The sequence below is a fragment of the Chinchilla lanigera genome, unplaced genomic scaffold (assembly GCF_000276665.1).
Source record: "Chinchilla lanigera isolate Chin_1 unplaced genomic scaffold, ChiLan1.0 scaffold00077, whole genome shotgun sequence".
In the NCBI taxonomy this organism is placed as follows: Eukaryota; Metazoa; Chordata; class Mammalia; order Rodentia; family Chinchillidae; genus Chinchilla; species Chinchilla lanigera.
Window position 1 is genome coordinate 6119278 of NW_004955478.1, and position 24294 is coordinate 6143571.

General features: G+C 45.0%; 1 protein-coding gene across 1 annotated transcript in view; it reads left to right on the top strand.

Annotated features, from left to right (window-relative positions):
- Cacng5 (calcium channel, voltage-dependent, gamma subunit 5) overlaps window positions 1-24294 on the top strand; it is a 42238-nt gene that overhangs the window by 8838 nt on the left and 9106 nt on the right. The gene's annotated exons all lie outside the window — the stretch shown is intronic.

Consider the following 24294-nt stretch of genomic DNA (forward strand, 5'->3'; position numbering starts at 1 on the left):
CACAAGCAGTGGGCTCCTCCCTGCCACTTCTCCTCGACTCAGTCATCTGCGCAGCCAAAGTTTCGTGTGGGGTTGTGGCCCGGCAGAAGAACCTGGCTCCTAGGCCCAGCCTGTCCTTGCCTCCCTTCCCAGGTCTGGCTGCCACCCAAGGCCCAAGTCAAGGCCCTTCCCGGCTGTGGAGTTAGGAGCGGTGTGGCGTGAACCCCTTTGGGCTCTAACAGACCCAAGCAGGAATCCTATCCACTGCAGGCACAACTGTCCACAGTGTCCCAGTCCCCTGCTGTCTCAGGTACTTTCTCATCCCTGACACACAGTACCTGACACCCACACCTTATGGAAGGAAAGGTTTATTTTGCTCAGGGTATGTAGAGCTTTCAGTCCATCCTCGGCTGGCTCCAGGCCAGGGCAGCAGGGCGGAGGAGAAGCAGCTCACAGCCTGGCTCTGGGAAGCAGAGATGGTGGGAAGGGAAGACAGGAAGAGATGAACCCTCCCAGGCCGCGCCCCACAACCCACCTCTGCAGAGCAGAGCGCAGCTCCTAACAGCAAGTCAGCTACACACATCAGGGAACCACGCCACTGAGAACATCACTCCCCCACAGTGCATGAGGCTCCGGGAGACACTGAGATACACACCACAGCATCTGCCCTGGTGCCGACCCAGGTGTGTGTTGCAGGAAGACATACCAAGCCCCACATGGGGGAATGCACCACACCAGGGCACTTCATGATCCAGTTGTTTGTGTCACCCCCTGATAGATGCAGAAACCGAGGCATGGAAACACGCAGTGAGCGAGCCAGGGTCAGTCAGTGGGTAAGGGGTGGAGCTGGGATTTGAACCCAGAGTGGATTTGAGTGGGAGCCCTTGGCTGTGTGACCTCTTGGGACAGAGCCTTGTGTGTACTTAGGAGGTTCCTCGGGCCACAGGCTGGGGTGCTAGTGACCCTGGGAAGTTGGTTCTCTGAGGGTAGGACTGGCCCAGTGTCCCTCTACCTCTGTCCCCAGCTCAGATCTCGGTGCCAGGCATGCGGTGGTGTGTGGACCCCACTGGGCCCTCTGCACCTTCTGCTGCCATTGCTGCCCTCTCTGAAAACTCCCTGCGAGATGCAAATCATTTCCAATGTCCCAGAGTTCTCCTTTTACTCTCCTCCTGCTGGAAACTTCTAGGAGCTGGAAGGGGAGGCAGCTGCCATGTGCCAGGCACGGTGACAAGCCCACCTGTGCTGGCGTGCGCCATCATCTTAGCTCCTCATTGGGAAGTGTCATGTCCAGAATTACCTCACCTGGGGATACTGGGGAGAGTGAGAAGATGGGGCTGAGAGGTTAACTGCAGTTTCCAGGGAAGAGTGTACCACTGGCAAACACAAGCCCAAGTCAACGGGGGGCCGGAGGCTAAGGCCAGAGCGCAATTTAAACAGCAGCTGAGTCGGGCATGGTGGCGCACACCTTTAATCCCAGCACTCCAGAGGCTGAGGCAGGAGGATTGTTGCGAGTTCAAGACCAGCCTGGGCTACAAAGTGAGCTCAAGGCCAACCTGAGCTGCATAGCGACACCCTGTCTCAAAAAGACAAAAAAAAAAAAAAAAAATCAACAGCGGTTGATTCAGTGCCAGATGCAGGCTAGACCCTGAGCACCTCACTCATTCCTCACTGTGTCCTTGAAACAGCCACTTCACTACTGTCCCTGAGGACAAGATCCTACAAGTTCAGACTAAAGTGCTAGTGAGTGACAGCAGGTAATGCTATTCGCGCCTCTTCGATTTCAGCCCAGGTCTAAAGGCACTGGACCCAAGGCAGGTAGAAATTTTTATTTGACAGAGATGAGTTTGAGCCCTGCCCTCCTTGTCTGATCTCCTCCCCACCCCGCTCCCCAGTGACCTGCATTCAGACCCTGCGGTATGAGTGGGCGCCAGCTCTGGGAGCGGGCAGAAGCCAGGCTGTGGAGCTGGACGTGCTGGCCACGGGTGCACTTGAATGAGGGCTTGCTGTCAAGCCCAGTGCTGGCAGGCGATGGCTGGCCATTAAGGGAGCACGGTGGGTTCACCCAGTTTCAAGATCAATTCATATCAAAGCTGCAGCCAGCATCTTTTTTTCTTCCTGCCTCTGCAGAGGGAAATAAAATAGGGGAGGCTCAGCATAGAGCCGCCATTCTCCGTTATTGATTTCCTCACCCGCTCTCTCCCCTCTGGACGGGAGCGCCTGTCTCCCTCTTGATGAACGTGCGGCTAAGGGTGAGATTAGGGACACTCATCATCTGCAGGCCGGGGACTGTGCTGGCCTTGGGAGATGGAGGCGGCTGTGAGCCCGCCAGGCAGAGGGAGGCCGGGAATGCAGGCGGGGGTGGGGAGGCAGAGTGGCCTCCGCCCTCTGTGGCCCTTGGGGCACAGCAGATCCAGCCTGGAGTGACGGCAGGGAGCCCCTCAGCCCTGGGTGCGCCCCCAGCCCTGCATCCTGAGTTACACCTTTCTGCCTGTGAAGGTCCTGAACATGGGCTGCGGACCCAGAAGTCACAAGTCAAATCCTGCCTTGGCGTCCTGGGACCCGAAACCCCTACCGCCTCTCTTTGCTCCCCTATAAGATGGATCACGCCACCCATAATGTCATCATCCCAGGCCTGGGGGAAGGAGCCAGTGAGACCATAAACCTACAGGAAAGCATTTGATAAAGCAAAAGTCAAGGTCAAAGTCCAGGTCATCCACCACCAAACCCTTCTGTGCTGTGTGGCTCCTCTCTTGGCCTGATGACTCCTCTTGCCTTCCCAGGCTCCTGCGGGGGCCCTCTTTGTGGGGTCAGATGGCCAGAAGGCACAGTGTAGAACGATCATGGTGTAGGTCTAGAAATCAATAAGAAAGAAGATGAAGAAGAATTAAATCTTATTCCTCCAGGCAGTGAGTCCCAGGCAATGCAGCCTGGAGCTGAGTTCAGGGATCATAAAGAGTTTGGTTGAGTTGAGAAAGCAAATTGATAGTGAGGTTGCCTCCAGCTCCCACAGCCCTCAGCTCCTGGGAGCTGACTGCAAGCAGACCTTGCCCACAGGCTCCCCGGTGTGCCCTTCCTGGAGTCAGCTGCTCCCTCTCCTGTGACACCCTGGGCAGTGGAGTCCCCTCTCCTGCCTGGACTGACATTGATGGGGGAGGCTTGTGGACCCAGTTCACAGGCTGAGACCTTTGTGTGACTCGGATGTTTGCACACAAAGACCAGTCGTCCATTAAACACGGAACCGAGCGCTCCGCTTAGCAGTGTATTTGGGACATAGTTAAATAAGGAACACAAAAAATAGAACATTGCAAAGCCGGGGGCAGGCTGGCTTGTGCCCCAGGAGGAAGTAGGGAACATCCATCCTAGGGAGAGGGGAAAAATCTCACTGTTGACCTCCTCTGCTGCGGTTTCAAATGTATGTGCAGTCATCTCTCTGGGTCTCGGGGGAACTGGTTCCAGGACCCCCAAGGATAACAAAATCCCCCAAGGATCAAGTTCCTTAGATAAAATAGCACAGTGTTCGCATATGACCTGTGCACACCCTCCTGTGCGCTTTACAACATCCGTAGGTATCAATAATCTTTGTACAATGTTAGTGCTATGTAAGTTGTTATACCATATTGTGTATGGGATGATGGAAAGAAAAAAAATCTACACGTTGAATACAGATGCAGTTTTTTTTCAGATACTTTCTGTGTGGGATTAATTGAATCCATAGATGTAGACTCCATGGACCCAGAGGGCTGACTGTATCCTGTAGTTCTTTCTAAGCAGGACATTTTTTTGTTAATTTTTAAGTTTGATTTTAAATAAATGAAAATTAAATTAAAAATTAGTTAATTTTCAAGTTAAATGTCATATATGTGCCAGGCGTGCTGGTGCACGCCTGTAATCCCAGCACTTGGGAGGCTGAGGCAGGAGGTTCCCTGAGAGTTGGAGGTCAGCCTGGGCTACATAGTGAGTTCAAGGCCAGCCTGGACTACATATTGAGATCTTTTCTCAAAATACCAAAAATATAAAATAAAATGAACTAGCAGTCTTCCCTTCTCTCTTCCACTACTCAGTGTGGGGTAGGAGTGGGAGGGCTGACTGGAGGCACCCCTAGGAAAGAGATGGGGATGAGGCATATGTACTGAATTGGAGACTTCTAGTTTGGGCACCAGAGTAAGGGCAGCTGACATGCTGCCATCCAACTGCCAGCTCCTAAGAAGGTCGTAAAATGTGTAGTTGTATTTATAAGAAGAAAATTGTCTCCAGGAAGTCAGTCTCAGAGCCTTGACCATGGGAACTAATGTCCAGGAGGACTAGGGGGTATTGGATTCAGATATGCACCATAGCAGCTCCAGAATGGAATTTTATTGCCTATCCAGTGACAGGAAGATAGGGCCTGGGTCACAAGATGAACTGTGAGCGCACCACGTGTGGGAGCTTGAGAAACTTGACAGCTCCAGGCCCGAGAACCTTCCAGGGCATTTAGTAATCCTCTGTCTGGATACTGTAGGAAGGGGGTAGTGTCTCCTCCAAACCAAAATTACTTGTTATTGTCTTTGATTGTCTGATCAATCTTGCGTTCTTACATCTGGTGGACTGAGCAACTTCCTTGAAGACAACAGTATGTAATGTAGCAACCATTGTTAATTCCTATCATTTTATTTTGAGGTCATGTATCATTTTTGTTGCTTCTGTGTTGTTTTTATTTTTGTCCTCGTTGTTGTTTTGTTAGTTTTTTTCTCTTTAAAAAAAAAAAAAAAAAAAAGGCAAAGACTGAGACACCCGCAGATGTGGAGTATAAATTTGCAGCAAGGAAGGAGTAAGCCCTGAGCTAAGAATGTAATGTAAACACGTCTTGAACTAATAGAAGCTGTAGCTTCCCCGGCTGGATCAACTCAAAACTGCTTTTCACGACTCCTTGAGGACCCAGAAGGCAGAAGATTTCCTTCAGCTGGGAACAAAATCCCAGCTGAAGATGAGCTCAGAACAAAAATTATAAACGTCATACGGGCATGGTGTACCTGGAGGCACAGACAGCAAACGGTGAAATTAGCACTTTGAGAATGTGACTGTAGCACGGTGTGCAGTCTAGGAAGTAAATTCAATGTGCTTAAAATAATCAAGGCGACAACAGAAGGACGAGAAGCTTATCAAGCTGACAGAGCAAGTTACTTATCACCAACAATGGAGTAAAAAAGAATTACAAATCCAGAGCTGGTTCTCTTACAAGGTGACCAAAGTAGGCAAAACAGTGGCAGTGTTACAAGACAAAAAAGAGAGATAAAGCATCATAAGACAATATTAGAAATGAAAAAAAAAAAAAAAACCAAAGTTTGTATACAGGAAGAATTTTAAACATATAAGAGAATATAATGAGTTTATGTTCATATAGATTGCTTCCTGGAAAGTGGCTCAGAAAGAAGTAGAAAATATATTGTAGCCATTAAGGAAATTAAAATACAAGTAAAATATATCCATGCAAGGAAACAGGCCCATGTGCTTTTACTGGCAAGTTTTACCCACACCTTTAATGAACCCATAATCACTATTCTATACAGACTTCTTTAGGAAACTAAGGTAACTTTTAGAAATAAATACATGATTCAAATATAATAAAATCCACCAATTTTAGGTGTGCAGTTTAGTGAGTGTGTGGTGGTGACACAGAACATCTTCACCACTTCCAAAATTTTTTGCCTCCAATGCAGTCAGGCTCTTCCCTCTGATCTGCTTTTCGTCCCTGGCCATCACTGACCTGCTCTCCTAGAGTTTTGCCTTTCCTATAATTTCATGTGAAGGGAATAGTACAAGATGTCATCTTTTGTGTCTAGATGCTTTCATTTAAGATAATGCTTTTGAAATTTACCTGTGTTGTTTTATGTATCATTTATTCCTTTTTATTGCAGAGTCATATTCTGTATACCATAGTTTATTCATCCACTTATGAGTTTTAGACATTTGAGTTGTTTCTAGTTTGGATTATGATAAATAAAGCTGTACTTAAGTACAAATCTTTGGGGCTGGGGATTTAGCTCAGCGGCACAGCACCTGCCTGGCAAGTGCAAGGTCGTGAGTTCAATTCCCGGTACTGGAAAGAAAAAAAAAGTACAAATCTTTTTATGAACATAAATTTTCTTTTCTCTGAGTGTCGTTTAGGAGTGGGATTACTGGGCTGTGTGGCAAGTGCGTATTTAACTTTATCAGAAACTTCAATACCTACAAATCTTTTTATGAACATAAATTTTCTTTTCTCTGAGTGTCGTTTAGGAGTGGGATTACTGGGCTGTGTGGCAAGTGCGTATTTAACTTTATCAGAAACTTCAATACCACTTTCAAAAGGAGTTGCACCATAGTGCATCCTTGCCAACAATGTATGAGAGCTCCAGTTGTTTTCCATATCTTCACCAACACTTAGTGTACCAATATTTCTAATATTAGCCATTCCAGTGTGTGTGGTTGTATCTCACTGTGGTTCTACTACAACTCTGATGATGATGTCAAATGAGTGAAAACTATAAATCAACCTTACTTATTAATATAAATGTCAAATAATCAATTATGTGTTACATATATGGCAACCACAGCAATACATATCCCAGTAATGCCAGAGTAGTTTAACTTTAGAAAATCTATCAATATAGTTTACCTCATTAATAGATTAAAGAAGGGAAAATAAATATTATCTTAATAAATGCAGAAAGATGACAGAATTTGATGTGATTGCAAAACACAAAACCTCCTATCAAACTAGCAGCAACAGAGAACTTTCTTGTCTTCATTTCACCATATTTCCAACAAATATGAATTCAATGGGGAGTTGTTAAAACCATCTTTTTCTAAATCAGACAATATATCATTATCATCCTTTGTATGTCCCAAAATTCCCAAATAATATGACAAGAAAAAGAAATATGGCGTGTAAAAAGTAGAATGAAAAGCCACAGAACTGCTCATGTACACAGGCTACATGATCACCTGCACAGTAAATTCAAGAGACTTTTATTCAGCAAAGTTACTAGATATAAGATTAACATACAAATGACAATAATACAACGACCTTCCCAAAAGATAGCATAAAGAATGTAAATAGAAAAGTTATGAACTGTACAGAAAGTGTTTTAGCACATAAATTATAATAATTAATATCTTGACTATTTTGAGAACCCCCATAATTTAATAAGGAAAAAAAAGATGAACTCAAGAGGAAAAAAATGGGGAAAAGATGTGAACAGGCATTTGCACAGAAAAGGGAGCAGGAATAAGACTAAATATAAAAAGATTCATCATATCACTATTAATTATGGAAATGCAGGTTTTGGTGACAATAATTTTTTCTCAGTGATTGATAAAAATTAATACATCTGACAAGGCCAAAGGAGAACTCCTTCATCCTACAGGTAGTACACCTTCTTTGGAGAACAATTTGGTATTGCCCACTGAAATATGTAGGTCACTGTGAGCCATGCCATTTCATCCCTCCTGCCCATGTACTGGGATTCCATTATTGTCTTTACTGAATGAGAATGAAAAAGCTTAAGCATCTTGCCAGAGTTCACATATGTCATGATGTTTCAGATTCTTCTTTCTACTCTTCTAACAACAAATCTCTGAGTAGCTTGAGGACAGGAATGGGGACTTAAATCTGTCCACAATTGACACCCCAACAAGTGATCTCTTTTATCAGTGCTTTAGGCAATTCAAGACTCCAGACTGCACTACCATGTTCCACCAACAGGCTACCCGCCCCTAGCGAAGGGGCTACCCCCCTCTTCTCTGGTTGAGCAACGACCCTGACAATAGACAGCTAATTATGTCATTTAAAGAAAAGTTGTAAACATTCATTAAAGAAAAATAAACAGCAAAGTAGAAAGAAAGAATCATCATAATCCTTTCAAAGCAACTGCTATTAATGCTTCCACATTCGTCTTTTTTTTTTTACAAATCATCAAGCAAATTATTGTATTACATTACACTTTTTTTTTTTTTTTGGTTACTTTATCTCATCAACATTTTCCATCAATGACTATGTAATAGCACCTGGAGTGGATAAACCATAGGTCATATAGTTCTTCTCTTACAGAAAGACATTTTGGTGGTTTTGAGTATTTTGCTATTATAAGTGTGCTATTATAAAAACAGTGAATAAACATTTTTGTGTATTTTGTACTTTATATTTATATTTGTTTTCTGGGCAGAAATTCCTAGAGTAGAATTGTTGGAACCAAGAGAAATGAAAGTGCTTAAACCTCAACCAAATTTTTCAACCAAAAGAACAGCAGTATTTGATGGTCCTGCTAACAGGATATGAAAGTTACTGCTTTGGAGGTGATTTTTTTTTTTTAATGATTAAACCTTTGTTTTGAGATAACTGTAGATTCACATGCAGTTGTAAGAAATAGAGATTCCATGGACCCTTTGCCCGGCGTCCTCTGATGGCTACATCTTGAAAAATTATAGCCCAGTATCATGACCAAGATGCTGACATTGATACAGTCAAGATGCAGAATGATCCCTCACCACAGGGCAGCTCCTGGCCTCCCCACCTCTTCCCCATTCCTGACCCAAGGGACCATTAAAAAGTCCTCCACTGCTGCCATTATTCTTGCTGTGGGAAGAATTCTACCTAAATGAAACCATGGGGTAAAGCAAATCACTGTCAACACCAGGCAAAACAAACTAACAAATAGAAGAAACACAGGTAACACATTTTTCAGTTGAATTGTCTCTAAACCAGCACCGTCTGACAGAAATAGAATGTAAGTCGTATGATTGTGCCTTAAATTTTCTTATCACCACTCTAAAAAAGTATGAAGACACGGGTAAGATTATTTTTAATAATACATCTTATTTAGCCCAATATGCCATTTCAACATGTAATCAATACTTTAAAGGTCATTAATGAAATATTTCACTTTTTTGGTCGCACTGGAAATCTGGTGTGTATTTTATATTTTCTGTACATCGCAGTTTGAGCTCACTGCATTTCGAGGGCTGAGGAACCCCACGAGGCTAGCAGCTACTGTATTAGACAATTCAGTTTTAGTCCAAAGCAAGCTGAAATCAAATCCTGAGTGTGGGGTGTATGTCTCCAGGCCTGCGAGGATCTCCATGTAGGCCAGTGGTTCTTAACCTTGGCTGCACATTGGAATCGCCTTGGTGGTACGCTGGTGTCCCAGCCAATCCCCACAGCATCTGATGTGCTGTCTTAGAAGCAATCCAGCTTTGGCATTTAAAAAAATCTCCCCAGGTGACATCAACAGGCAGCAGGAACTGGGCACCTCTGCGTACAGGCTTGAGGTTGTGTCCTGCCCCCAGGTGCCAGGCCCCCTGCTCCTGGGAGAGGTCTAGGGCATGCGTTCCCTTCCCTCCTCTCACTTCCTGACCCGACCTCTTGCAAGCTGACACTTTCCTCTCTAGCACTTTCTGGAGGGCTCTGGGCTACTCTATTTTGCAAAGTCCTGAGCCTCCCGTCCCACTCCTTCATCTGGACCCAGCCACCAAGGCTGGTTTTGAGCTAAAAGGATGCATACAAGCTTCCTCACCCATTGCCCCCACCCTATAAGCACTATCGTCTCAAGCCTAGTCCTTGCTACACCAGATTTACCCACCTCAGCGGTCAGCTCTGCCTCCATACATCATGCCATTCTCATGACCACTCTGTAGCGAAGCTCATTGCTAGATGGTGGTGATGATGATGATGATGATGATGATGATGATGATGAAGATGATGATGATTGCACTAGGGATTGGACCCAGGGCCTTTGTACTGAGCCACATCCCTAACCGTTTTATTTATTTATTGAGAGACAGGGTCTCACAAAGTTGCCCGGGTGGGACTCAAGCTTGTAATTCTCCTGCCTCAGCCTCCCTAGGTGCTGGGATTATAAATATATGCCATCGTGCCCCGCTCCTGGGTTACTGATGAGACTTAGAGCCTGAGCGTGTTGCCCAAGGGCCCCAGCTCTTCCGATGGTTGCTGCAGGCATGGGAGCCATACAACCCACCCTAGGCTGCTCCTCCACACGTCTGTACCGGCCCCCATCCCACGGGCCCGCTGGGATTCCGCACTGAGCAGTGAGTGAGTGCTGGAGCCGTGTGGCCGGGCTGTGGTTCACGCCTCTCCTGCCTTGTGCTTACTTTTCCGGACCAACGCACTTGGATGCCCAGCAGCTCTGTGCTGTGAGGCGAGGGCAGCGGCTCCTTGCCTTCCCCCGCCTTGTCATCAGCCATCTCCCAAGGGCCCAGGGAAAAGCAAACGTCCCCATCTCAGTCCCGCAGTCTCTCTCCTCAGCCTTCCGTTCTGTCATGCAGTCAGGAGAGGTTAAGATCTCCGTCAAACCCTACACACACCTGGATTTCATCTCTCGAGTCGTGAGGCATCTGCGGGGGCATAGACTTGGAGCGGGACCGTGGAGCCACCTCCCAGGTGTCACCAATGGCCTTGGGCTTCCTCACACATAGCGGCATGCCCCGAAGGGCCTCAGGTTCACTCAAGCATCTTTTTGTCTTAAGCCACAAGGTGGTCAGAACGGCAAAAAACACCAAGTTGAGCACTAGCTCCTCAGAGAAACACACCAGCCCTGCTGAGGCTGATTTTTCCTGTGCATCCGGCCCTCCGGTGGCTAGGACACCGTTTTCCTCTTTGCACCCACATTCGGGGGGCTGGCTCAGGGCCCCAGGGTGGCATTCCTGGGCCCCCGCAAGCCTGCCTGGCTTCTCAAGCTGACCCTTGGGACCCAACAGGGCAGGGCTGGGGCATGTGGGAGGAGGGTGGGGATCAGAGTGGTGGCGAGTGGGGAGGCCCAGGCCTGTGTCCTTCACACCATCAGTTTCCTGATTTCCAGTGGTGTGCGGGGAGGAGGTATTTATAGAAGCGCATCCCCGTGCTTTGTAACCCCGCAAGGCCACATTTGAGCATCTTGCGAGAGTCCTCTTTCCGCAGTCCACAGCCCTTGTCTCTGGAGGGCGGGGCTTCTCTAAAGCCAGACTGGTTTCTCTCCCCAGGCTCCCTACCGCTCCTTCCCCTTCTCCCCTGAGGAAAGAATCAACAGAAAAAGAGGTTTCTCTCTCGAGACCTAAATGTTGACACTAAACATGGAGTTGGGGCTGGGCATGATCGATCAAGAGTAATTTAGTGTACAAAAAATCACTGTGTCACCTCCCCCTCCTCCCCTTCCTCCTCCTCCTCCTCCACTGCCTCTTCCTCTATCTCCTCTTCAGCTGCCTCTCTGTACTTCTCCTCCCCTCTTCTCTCTGCACCTTCCCTAGAATCACCATCTCAAGCAGGGAAATAGCCCGTTTGTCCATCTACCAGTGATACAAAAGCCCAAGGAATAAAGAACCTGACATCTCTGACCCTCTTAGCTTAGGCAAAAAGCTGATGATGCTGGAAGAAACTAGCTCCAAGTTTCTGCTTGTTTGTCCAGAATCTTTGCTCTTCCAGAGGGAGCGTTCCCCAAGGGGAACCCGAGCAGTGTGTCACAACTGATCGCCGCAGCCCCACAAGAGCCAGGCCGAGAGATGAGCAAGAGACAGCTGAGCACAGTGGATTATGGGGCAGATTCCTGGGTTCAAATCCCTGCTCCTGGGCCAGGGATGTAGCTCAGTGGCACAGCACCTGCCTGGCAAGTGCAAGGTCCTGAGTTTGATTCCCGGTACCAAAAAAAGTAAACCAAATCCCTGCTTCCTCGTTTTCTATTAGGAAGACCTTGCACAAATGTGTTCGCTACTGTGTCTCCACCCTGTCACCTATAAAGTTGGGTGGCAACTAAACACAATTATTAAACTGTGGTTAAGGTGAAGTAAGCCACACATCATAGTCAAAATGTCACAGACCAAAAAATCTTGAAAGCTGCAAGAGAACAAGAGGACAATGATTCCCCTCACTGAAGTCAAGAAGGCAGTGAGGCTGGGCGGTGGCTCACACCTGTAATTCCAGCACATTGGAAGGCTGAGGCAGGAGGGTTGCAAGTTCAAGCCTGGCCTGGACAATTTAGCAACAGAGCAAGACCCTGTCTCAAAACAACAGCAAAAATTAAAGAGGGGGAAATGTAGCTCCATGTGAGGACCTTGGGCTCGACTCCTAGCACTTCAAAAAAGGAGAAAGGATGAAGCCACCACTTTAAAGGTTGAAAGACAAAAGCAGCAAGAATCTGAAAGCCCGAAAAACTTATCTTTCAAATATGAAGATGGGGTAAAGATAACCCAAAAACTAAGTGAACTTATTGCTGGAAGAAGAACCTGACAAGAAATGCTCAAGGAGTTTCTTCAGGCTAAAGGCAAGTGACACCAGACATAATTCGAAAGCCCATGAAAGAAAAATTTTTAAAAAACCACAACATCAGGAGAATAATGCAAGTAATTACAAAATATATATATATCATTGCATGTTTCTTCCCCTGCAGGTATAAAACAATATGCTTATAATTATACTGTTGGTCTTTCCCGGAATTGAAATATATTTGACGTAACAGTGCAAAGCAGATGAAAAGAGAACTAAGCAGTATTGGAGACATGGCATCAAGTGGTAACTCAAATCCACAGAAGGAAACAAAGAGAAGCAGAAAGAGTGCCTTAAAACATTAATACAGGGGCTGGGGATTTAGCTCAGCGGCACAGCACCTGCCTGGCAAGCGCAAGGTCGTGAGTTCAATTCCCGGTACTGGAAAAAAAACAAAACATTAATACAGCAAAGTCTATATGCACTTCTAGTATGTCCATCCAGAGTTCTGTTTTATGTTTGTTATGAGTATTAGTTCACTCATCTTGGACACTCTATGAAGAAGTATTGTTGTTATCATCTCCATTTTAATTTTACTACAAAGGATCGGGAGGATTTGGTGAATTAACATGGGTAAATTGCTGGGGCAGTGTCTGGCAGGTGTCCTGCCCCGGTCCATGGTACCTGGTCTGCTGAGGCCAAAAAGGGCTCAGTAAGAGATGCATGTGGCACCTTCAGGTGCTGAGGGAGGGGACACCCAGCCACTGTCTGCACGGGCTCCCACAGTGAACAGTGACAGACGGCGATGTCACCAGAATTAGGCCAAGTCTGAATATTGTTCCTGTCTACATATATTAAGACACAGGGTACAGAATTGTTTTCCATCTCTTGCTGGCGTTCATTGCACCCAGGGCCACAGGGGAAGGGAGTGTTGGATGCTTAGCCAGAGTTGCAGGAGATGTGATCAGGAAAAGGTGTGAAAGGAGACAGCTGTAATTGCCAACGATTAAGACTTCCTGTAATCCAATTACACAGTCCGCAGCCCTCGTCAGCATTGTCTTTAACGTAAAGGAAGAAGGAAGTGTGAAATCCTGCCTGTTCAAAGAGGTGTTTTGGTTTCACACAATGCTGTAAAATAAAAATCCATTTCCGGTGAGGCGGAAGTTGGGGTGGCAGCTCTTTTTCACTGCAGGGCTGGTGTTTGGTAGACTGTTGGGTGTCTTCTGCTGCTGGGGTCCCCAGTGTGCCCAAGTTGTGACCTGGCAGGACAGAGGAGAAGGTCGTACTTGCTATATATGGCGAATGGTGGGGTGGGAGTGTGGGAGTCTCCCGTCAGGGGGCAGAAAGTGCCAAGAAGAGTCGTGTTTGTTCAAGAACTCACCTCTGCTTGTTGGAGACAAGAGGCAGAATTTGTTTAACTTATGACCTAATGGAAGAGAGAGCTAGTTTTCATTTCTTTCTTTCCTTTTGGGGGGTGGTAGGGGTGGGATGGAATCCAGGGCTTAGGGCGTGCGGGGCAAGTGCTGCTGAGCCACGTCCCCAACCCTGTTCTTTATTTCTTTACAGGTAGAGGCACAGGCAGAGGCGTGGGCTAACACAGCTTGAGGTGAGAGGCTAGACACGCCTAGGTATGTCCAGATTCTGTCACTTCCAAGCCGTCATCCTAAGGATCTCTCTCTCTCCCCATATCTAACTTATAATACACACATGGTGTGGTTAAAAAATACCACGTGCATTTAAATTTTTTAAAAACACTACAGTATGAAACACACATTGCCATCGATCATCCTCAGAATACTCCCACTTGCCTAAAACACACTTATCCCATCGTCCTGTCATCCTCACCACTTCCCGAAGCAGCTCTGGAAGTCTCTCTCATGAGCGTTTGGTCGCCGTGTTGTGGCTGCCTCAATATCTTGAACTGATTCAAAACATTTACCTTTCATGGTCCTTTTGGATTTGGGGAGGTGCCAGACCCGGTAAATAAGGTGGGTGAGGACACACTAATGTTTTATGAACCTGCCTTTCTGTTGCACAGCTTTCGGCAGCAGCATTCACGGTATTTTTTATTCTATCTCATAAAGACATGAAGGAGGACTTCCGGAACTGTTTCAGAAAATGGCAAGAATGATGGGATAAGTGTATTCAAAGTGAGGAGGAGTATTTTTGGAGGGAGGTTAATGCAATGTATCTTTTACTGTAATCAGTTTTTTAAAATGTAAAGATTCCCTATAGTTTTCCATCACTCCTTTATATATAAGTAATATACACATCTAATGTATAAAATGTATGTTACTAGATTTTTTTACTCAAGAATATCATGCTATATATAATTTCCTGCATTATTACATTTATCACTTCATATACCTTGAAGAGCTTTCCATATTGAATAGACAGAGCTGCTTCATTTTTCATAGTTATAGAGTGCCCCGTTACATAGTGAATCCTAATTTATTTATCCAGCTCCTTCTCACGCATTGGTCATATAAGGTGTTGCTGTGTCTTGTGATTGCATATAGTACAGCAAAGGTATCCTGCCACATGTATCTCAGCATACTTTTATTGCTATATCCATAGAGTACCATCCTAGCCATGGAATTACTAGGTCTTGGTGGCTGTCCCTAAATAGAGCTACACTAAAGGCAGAGCTCTCACAGAGCTATATGAGAGCACCTGTATCTTACAACCTTTCTCTCTCTCCTCATCTCTCTCTCTGTTTTGCACTTCTAATGATGGATTTTCTTATGTTTATTTTCCTTTCATTAAGTTCTGCTATTCTATTAATTGCATTTATTTTATTAATTTCTGCTTCCTCTTGTTTTAGAGAAAGGAAACTTTCATTTGAATTCCTTTTCCATCTTCTTGACCTGAGCAGTGATTTCATGTTCAGCCTTTCTTTTTTCTGATGTATACTTTTAGGCAATAATCTTCCATCACCCAGCAATTTTCCTTTACCCAGTAAGGTTTGATAAGTTATGTTTCTATCATTACTCAGTTCAACAGATAAAGAGAAAAAAAATCTTAAAACTAGTCACAGAAGAAAAAGCACATTGGTTGCAGAGTAATTCTACATATGTTTTAAATGCACAAGTGGTAATATTCATTTTTATGCTCACAAATTATTTACATTTACCTTCATAATTGCCCTTTCCATTACTCCTTCTTTTATCTGACATTTCTTTGCTTCAGGGTTACATCATTTTGCTTGAAGAATCCACTTAGCATTTCTTTTGCTTTAAGTCTGCTGATGACAAATTTCCTCAATTTTTTTGTTTTTTGTTTGTTTGTTTGTTTGTTTTTGTTTTTTTGTTTGTTTGTTGTTTGTTTTTTGTTTTTTTTTTCCCTCCGGTACCAGGAACCGAACTCATGACCTTGTGCTTGCCAGGCAGGTGCTTTGCCACTGAGCTAAATCCCCAGCCCCATCCTCAATTTTTGTTTGTCTGAAAAAGAACTTCTATTTTGCCTTCAGTAAGAAGGATAGTTTTACTGGGTATGAAAGTCTAAATGGATGATTCTTTTAAATACATTAAAAGTGTCATAATTCTATGTTATGATTTTCATCCTTCCTGTGCCTTGTGTTTTTCTTTTTGGGTTAGTCCTGCCTTTTGAGATTATCTGATAATTTTTGGTTAAATGCTAGACATTTCTACAGAAAATTGTGGAAGCCTTCAGTAGTATTGCCTTTCCCAAGATGGGGCTTAGTTTTCCTTTTGAACAAGACTGCCTTCATCATCATAAATTCAACTGGTTTGGAGAAGGGTTTCAGTCTTTCTGAAGGCTCCTCTGTTATATGTTCACCTACAGTGAGGGTGAACATTTCAGAACTTTCAGTGATACAAGCAACCAGCTGCAGCAAACATGCCCTAGGTTCACCACCACTGACCTACAACATGAGCTTCCCCAGCCAGGTCCCTCATTTGAAAGCTTGAGCTATTAGCCAGATGCTTCTCACTGACAAGCTCTGAATGCTCATTCTGACTCTACACCGTGATTCTACTGTGAGATCTGCACAGCCCTTTGCCCCGCCTTTCACACCCGCACTCCATACAAGCCAGCACATACTTTACTTCAGTTGGAAAAGCTGGACAAAATGTCAAGCTCACCTCAATGTATTCCCTTTATCTTCAGTTTTTGATCTCTAAAATCTTGTTTTTCTTGATTGCTCTCCAATGTCCTCCAACAGACTTTTTACATTTTATATGATTGTTTTTCTATATGTAGTACTAGCATGTACTAGATTTTCTATATGTAGTACTAGCATGTAACTTAGTAGATTTATCTCCAAAATTTTACCATTTTATTGCTATTCAGATTTGTTGCTATTCAGATTCAGTATTTTCAGCGGGATGATTGATCTAATACACACTGGTTAATCATAGCCAGAATGGCTTTTTAACAAGTTGCTTAATCACAGCCAGAAATGGCTTTTTAAAATTTCCATTGATGGATTAATTTTTTACCAGGATCAAACTGTCTTAATTGTTATAGTTGCATCATAAACATAAATATCTGGTATTTCCTACACATTTATCTTCATATTTAAAGGGTTGTCCTAGCTATTGGCAAATGTTTCTTTCTCTAGATTAACCCCAGAGGCATGTGTCGTCTTCTAAAGGGAACATATTTCACTGATTTCACAGAGTGGCAGAGATTTGACATTTTTATGACATTGTCTTTCTATCTAAAAAATGTGATATCTTACTTATCAACCTTTTATTATGTTTTCAATGGTTTTAAGATTTTCTATATGTAGTACTAGCATGTAACTTAGTAAATTTATCTCCAATAGTTTACCATTTTGCTATTCAGATTATTTTTCATGCATTACATTTTCCAGCTGTCTACAGTTTATATATGGCCATATATATATAATTTTTGTTACCAACCATTTATCACAACATTAAGATTATTTTTAATGGTGATTTTTTTTCCCAGCTGATATTGACCAGGGCATCCATATGTTTACATCTTGGACAGGTGATGTCAAAGATGCATCTCAGAAAGTTTCAAGTCTCTGGTTGCATTAGTCAGCTCTCACTTACTATAATAAATAACTGAGCTAATCAACTTAAAAGGGAAAAGGTTTGTTTTGTCTCACAGTTGTGAAGGTTTCATTCTCTGGTTGGTTGGTCCTCCTCTTGGGCTGTGACAGCACAGCATGACAACAGTACATGGCTGAACAAAATGTTCACCTGAGGGCCAAAAGCAAAAGAAGGAGAGAGAAGAGGAGGCCGGGGTCCCCAAATCCCCTTCAAGAGCATGCACCTCACTGACCTAAAGACCTTCTACCAGGACTCACCTCTTAAAGACACCCCCATAGCACCACCTGGGGGCAAAGCCCTTACCATGTGGACCTTTGGGAGCCATTTAAGATCAAAACCATAGTGCAGTAGAAGACATTGGTTGTACAGAGGAAGCTTCAGCATTTCCTTGAGCATTGTCATAAGCCTAGGAGTCTTAATATAGCAAATCTGACTGATGGAGCCAACAGCAATCAGCTGAGCAGAGCCCGGGTGCCAGCTTTTCAGTGGAAAGAGGGGAGGGCTCTTCTGTATGGAGGTAGAGTGGAATTCTGCATCTGCACACCAGAATCTTGGTTGTGCTTAGGGTAGCAAGGGTAGAAATACCTCTGAGCCTTTCCGTGCAGGTCTGACTACACCTCTCAGTGCTAAAATGGCTCGTTCCTTTAGAAATTCCATTTGCAGGAATTTATCCTGAAAAAAAATGCTTACAGATGCCTACAGATATTTAGCAGTACATGTGTTTATGTATTGTTTGCAATAGGGAAATTTTTAGAGAAAAAAACTTAGCTGCTCCATAATATGGAAATAGTTTTGATATATGCAAATCAAAGAATATGTATTATGAAGCTACTAAAAATACTGCAGAAAATATTGATGCTATTAAGTAAAATTATATCAAACTACACTCGGCATGTACTGTATGGTCCCACTTTTTATGTATACATGAGCTTACATAGAGAAATTCTGCAAAGAAAATAATACTCATGAAGTGATTACCACTATTGCTATTTGGCTAGTGCTACAGATTAGGCGACTCTTGCACTTAACTAGTTGGCCACAGCCACAGTTTTAAAGAAACATCGGAGATGTGTTATAAGCCATCTTGCTGGACCTTCAACAATGTCGTGATTGTCTTTCTTTCCAACTGGACTTCTGTTGACAAAAGCAGTGATGTTTGCTAGTTCCCCATGGTGCCACTTGGTCCCTATGGAAATGGGCCCATCAGTTACCTCCTGCCAAATGAAGGATGAGGAGTTTTATAGACATAACCTCCACTCCAGGAGATTTGGGGACACTGTGACAGGGTAGTGCCAGAGCTCCATAGCCTGAAATCCTGGCAGGCAGGCTCACTGTGGCTTTGCTCCTCATCTTGGAGCCAGAGTGCTTAAAATGCAGAGCATACTCCTTGGATCCTGCCTTTGTCAAAGGACAGTGAATCCTCAGCCAGCAGTGCGCAAACTCTCCAGTGAGCGTCAACAATGTGGGGGAGGCTGGTGGGACAAGCAGGAAAAACAGACCCCTCATCAGCTCCCCGGCCAACAGGCTCATGGCCGCTTGATGGAAGGCCGTATCTCTAACAGGAAGGAATAAATGAGGAGAGCAGGTGGATGACGACACTAAGGTCTCCAGACTTGAGGTGATACATTGCATTTGGATGCTAGGCTCCTGCTGTGCTTGACACCTAGTAAGCACTTTATATGTCAGCTGTGCTATATTTACTGTCTCTAGATGACACTACCCAGCAGGAAGACATTCTACATCATTACGCAGGGACATTACCTCTTCATATGAGAGAACCCAAGTTCCTCCAATTGACTGATATGGAGGTAAGACAGGAGACAGGAGTTAGAAGTAGAAAGAGACAGAAAGAAGAAAATGCTGCAGGGAGCAGCTGCCATGACCAGGAGAAGGCTGGAAGGTAGATGGAGAGGAGAAAAAACTGGGTCATTTTTCCCCTTTGTGAGGCAAATTCACGTTATTAAATTCTTCTCTGCATTTACCAACCTTGGGGTATCGAGTTATATTACTTCCTTATTCCAGCACTGTACCGAGAGGGCAAGATGTCGCCCATCCTTGTTTGATTACACTTTCATAAATCCCCACAATAACTCCTCTGACGTTATCTCCATTGTACAGGTGAAGACTCTAAGGTTTAGAGCAGGGGTGTGGCTTGTTCAGGATGCTGGCTCCATAGAAGAGCCCACAGCCAACTCAGATGTGTCTGATCCTATGTGCCAATCACTCCTACATTAACTGAATTCCACGGATTAAACCATGACCCTCAGGCCCTCTGTCACTCAGGTACACGCTGTGAAAAGTCACACCTTGGATTTACAGCATATCTCGAGTGAGGAGATGCTAATTAAGTGAATAGGAAGCTATTTTGGTAACTTCTACTGTGTATCAAGTTACCTAAAAAAAATCATGGTGTAAAACAACGATGGTTTTGTTTTCCCCATGATGTGGGGGAATCAGGAATTCAGGAATCCTCAGCTGGGCGGTTCTTGCTGTTGATTTCTCAGACCGGTGCAGGGAGACATCGGCTGGGCTGCAGTCATCCAAAGGCCCAGCTGGGCTCACCATCCATCCAGGGTGCCTCAGTCCTATGACCGGCAGCCCGTCCTGGCTATTGGCTCGAACCTAGGGGGCTATCAAACAGTATCTGCACTTAGCCTCTAAAGCAGTGCTCCGAACCAGGGCTGATTTTGCCCCCAATGGGACATTTTTATCTGTCAAAACCTGGGGGTGCAATTTGCATTGGGTGGATGGAAGCCAGGGATGCTGCTAAATGTACTTCCATGCAAATGACAGTCCCCTACAATAAAGAGTCATCCAGAGCTTAATGTCGACAAATAGCACTATGATTGATAGAGCTTGGTGCAAACCATGGCAACTTCAGGGTAGACAGACTTCTTACCAGAGTTCTGAGAAGACCAGGAGGAAGCTGCTCCTGTGTGTGTGTGTGTGTGTGTGTGTGTGTGTGTGTGTCTTTTTTCTCTCTTTCTTTCTTTTTTTTCACACTGGTGAAGGGTGGGGTTTGGAGGATTGAACCCAGAAATGCTTTATCACTGAGCTACACCCCCCAGCCCTTTTTATTTTATTCTGAGACATGATCTCACTAAGTTGTCCAGGCTGGTCTTGAACTTGCAATCGTCCAGCCTCAGGCTCTTGAATACGTTGGATTGCAGGTGTTTGCTACTGCACTTGGCCTCTGCCTGTCTTGTGAGCCAATCTCAGAAGGTCCCTGGCACCATTTCCATATATTTTATTGATCAACACAGTCACAAAGCTGCCTAGACCCGAGGGGAGGAGACATGGACCCCGCTTCTCAATGGGAGAAATGTCAGAACATCTGTGAACCACCATGGAAGATAAAGGGGAATGGCATCTTGGGAGTAGGCAGGGCCAGACCACCGGGGCTGTCCTCTGATCACCAGCTAATCCTGCTGGGTGCTGGCCAAGCTGCCACTGAGTCACTGAATCAGCTCACAGGAGCACCTGCTGCCACTGGCTCGGAAGCCTGGTGAAGAATCCTTATTTCCCAAACCTTTCTTCATCAAAGTACTATTGGGGTTTCTCTAGATCTGTAGGAAACAGATCAAGGTGTCTGCATTTGACTATCCTTCCACTTTCTGTCTACTCCTTTCCAATGAAGCTGCATCCATCCTTCTTCTAGCCCTATAGCTGGGCTTTCACATGCACCTGTAACCTCACCTAGCTCTGAATCCCAAAGCACCTCACTGCAAGTCCTTCTATTATTGACTCAGGCAGAGAAATGTGCTATTAGTGATTTAATCTCCCCATGACATTTCCCCCTAATTGCTAGTCACAGATGATAATTAGCTACTGTTAATTCCTGATAATTAACAAGCTAATACTTACAGGTAATGGCATTGGGTAATCATCTTTAAAAACCCAAAGCTGCTGAGCTTCTAAGCACCAGTTTCTAGAAGGTGACCTTGCATTTTGATATCTTCAGCCCAGGAATTAGCAGGAGCCCTGTGTTTTTGCTTATGACGGCAGTGGTTGAGAACTGACACCTCTAATCTTAAGTTTAGTTTTCTTCTCTGGCTATAGAAATAATACACATTCTTTTGGAAGCCTTGTTGAGCACGGAGAAGTACATAGAGCATAAAACATATATAATCTTATTATCTGGAAGGAACTGTGGTCAACATTTTGGTTTATTTCTTCCCAGTCTAAGTTTTCTCACAGTCAGGCTTACATTAAATGCGTGGTTTTACAGACAGATTTGTTTGCTGAACGTTATAGTGTAAACATTTTCTTGTGTAGTGGCAGCTTATAAAAAAAGTCTGCCTCCCCATCCAAAAATCATATGCATGTAGAAGAAGGATGGACATCACGAGATGGAGAAGCATCTATGCAAGAAGCAGAGGCTGCACAAGTTCTTCTGATTATGCTGGAACTAACAGTCCATTCCTGACCAGAGCGTCTCCTAGCAGCCTCCTGAAGATTTTGGTTGGGTGAATGTGCACACACACCTTCACAGTCATGCAGGTGATACATGGCTGGACAGCCTTAAAGTAAGATATTAAACAGTATTGTGTGTAGACAGGGAAAATACAGATAATTTTCATCTCCCGTGTTATGTTCCATGCAACACAAAGAAAAGAGTATTGGCTAAGCATTGATAATATTCATAATATTCACCTGTCAAGCGTGGTGGCACATGCCTGTAATCCCAGCACTCAGGAGGCTGAGACAGGAGGATCTTTTTGAGTTTGAGGCCAGCCTGGGCTACAAAGTGAGTTCATGACCAGCCTGAACTGCATAGCGAGACCCTGTATCAAAAAGACCAAAAAAAAAAAAAATTCACCTGTCAAGTCCTTATCTCTCCAAGCAGCAAGTGGGGTGATCTCCCATCACCTGAAACTTCATTACCTCATGTGAAGATTGAGGGAAATATTACTCCTGCCCCCTACAAGGTGGTTCTCTGAATCGGAACTGCCAAGTCACTATGAAACTGATACCAGAAGGTCTCCCCCATGATAACCCTCAAGAAGCCCCAAAGCATAAAGCGATGGCCCTTACGTAACACGTAGCCACTTAGAAAAATTTCCAAATACTGTGTCTTACGTATTTCTAGATTGCCTAAGTGACCTGCTTCATCTCGACACTCCTGGAACCCACTTATTTCTTCAGCAAAGGGTGGTATCACCCAGGCACAGGCTTTGGAGTGAGATCCAGTTTAAATCCACAGTCTGCCCCTCACCTACGATTGCCTGTAGGCTACTTAACATCTTCAAACCCTTTTTCCTCATCCATGAAATGGCGCTAATTCTGTCTACTTGTGAGTCATTGTGAGGTCCTGGTGAGATATGGCACATAAAGGGCTTCGGACAGTGCCTTATAGTTAACCAGTACTCAGTCAGTAATATTACTTATTCATAAATAAACATGATGACATAATACATAAATGTATAAATTATATTAACAGCATACATATAGTTTTGCAATGGTAAGACTGCTATTTTCACCCCGTGTGGAGTTTCACAAAGCTATTACAAACTCGAGGGCTAAGACTCCTGGGGTTTTCCTAACAGCGCTGCAGGCTTTGGGGTCTGACGTTGCAGAGCTGGACAGGCGCGGTCACCTTCAACCTCTTCCTTTATGTTTTGCTTTTATAGATTCAGGTCCAACCGCTCTCCGCTTGCATCTCCCCAAATCCCCAAGACATGAATCTTTCTCATCTCTTTGCCAAGCTTAACATTAAAATTGGCTGCACAGCTTCCGGCAGGCAGCAGCCGTTGTATTTCAGGAGCCCTGATCTGTCTGCTCCACAAGAAGCAGGCTCAGTCCACCGCTGCCCGACAATAAGACCTCACACCAGGCTCACACTTTAGACTTCCAGGCAGTCACATCTGCCCTTGCGTCATCCCCAGCAACCGTGGGGCGGGCAGAGCCGGTCTTCCTACTCTGCTGGGAGCCGCGGGTTCCCAAAGTGGGTCTTGCGGAACGGGATGCCATCTTGAGGTGAAGGAATTTTGGAAAATTCTGGAATAAGCAAAGCCAAACATACTTTGACATAACGTGGAGTGTGATTCTTCAAGAGTTAATGCAGTGTTTCCCAAGTTTCTTTTTCTAAGCAGAATCCCCCACTCCTTTTTAAAAAATATTCCATAGAACTATCGTTCTACCTTTGACTCTCTTGTTTGTTTCCTTTGTCCCTTCCTCCTTAAGCCGGTGCATGGAGGGTTATGCTCCCTGCCTTGCACACAAGTGGCATGCACATGCGCACACCTCCAGCAAGCCCATGTGGGGCTCCTCCGGGAGATACATCAATTCTCGCACAGGCGTGGGCCAGAGCACAGCTGGTGCTGTGGACTTAGGGCAGCACACCCCGCGTCAGAGAAAGAGCACCAATCTCTCCCACTCTCCCTTCCTACAGACAGCTGAGCTCTGTTGTCAAACGCAGCTTCTGTCCCTGCTGAGCTGTCTCAATATCTACCTGCGCCTCAAATCCTAGCTGAGACACGACACCATCCCTCGGCGGGGCCTCTGGGACGTCAACAGGATCCTAGGCTTGGCAGACTTCACCAGGGCTGCTGTACCTTTCTCCTGAACTCAGTAACATCCTACTTCAAAATCCCTGGCTTTGTGATACTGAAGGATGCCAGCAGCAGGGCTGGCTCGGTGACACTCGCTGTCTGCGCTACCCCCCTCACAGGCCCGCACTTTTCTACAGATGGCTCAGGAGATGCCCCCTCCACCACCTGTGTGCTTGGTACAGTGCTTCCCAGAATTCAGCAGGCAGACAGCTCACCTGGGTTGTGTTAAAAATGAGGATTCTGATTTGTAAAGTTGGGGAGGCCAGAGATTCTGCTTTTTTCCAGCCAACTAATGCTGCTGGCCCCTGGGCCACACTTTCAATAGGTAAGATCAATCATTATCTTGAGTTTCTTATTAGTATTACCTGGGAGCATTTTAAAAATACCATAGCTCAGGGCCTCGTGGAAACCAGCAGAACCCAAATCTGTTTGAGAGTTGCCTGGAATTTATAGACGCTCCCTGGTGATCCCAGGTGGCAGCCTGGGCTCAGAACCCACCAGCGGGGTCCGAGGT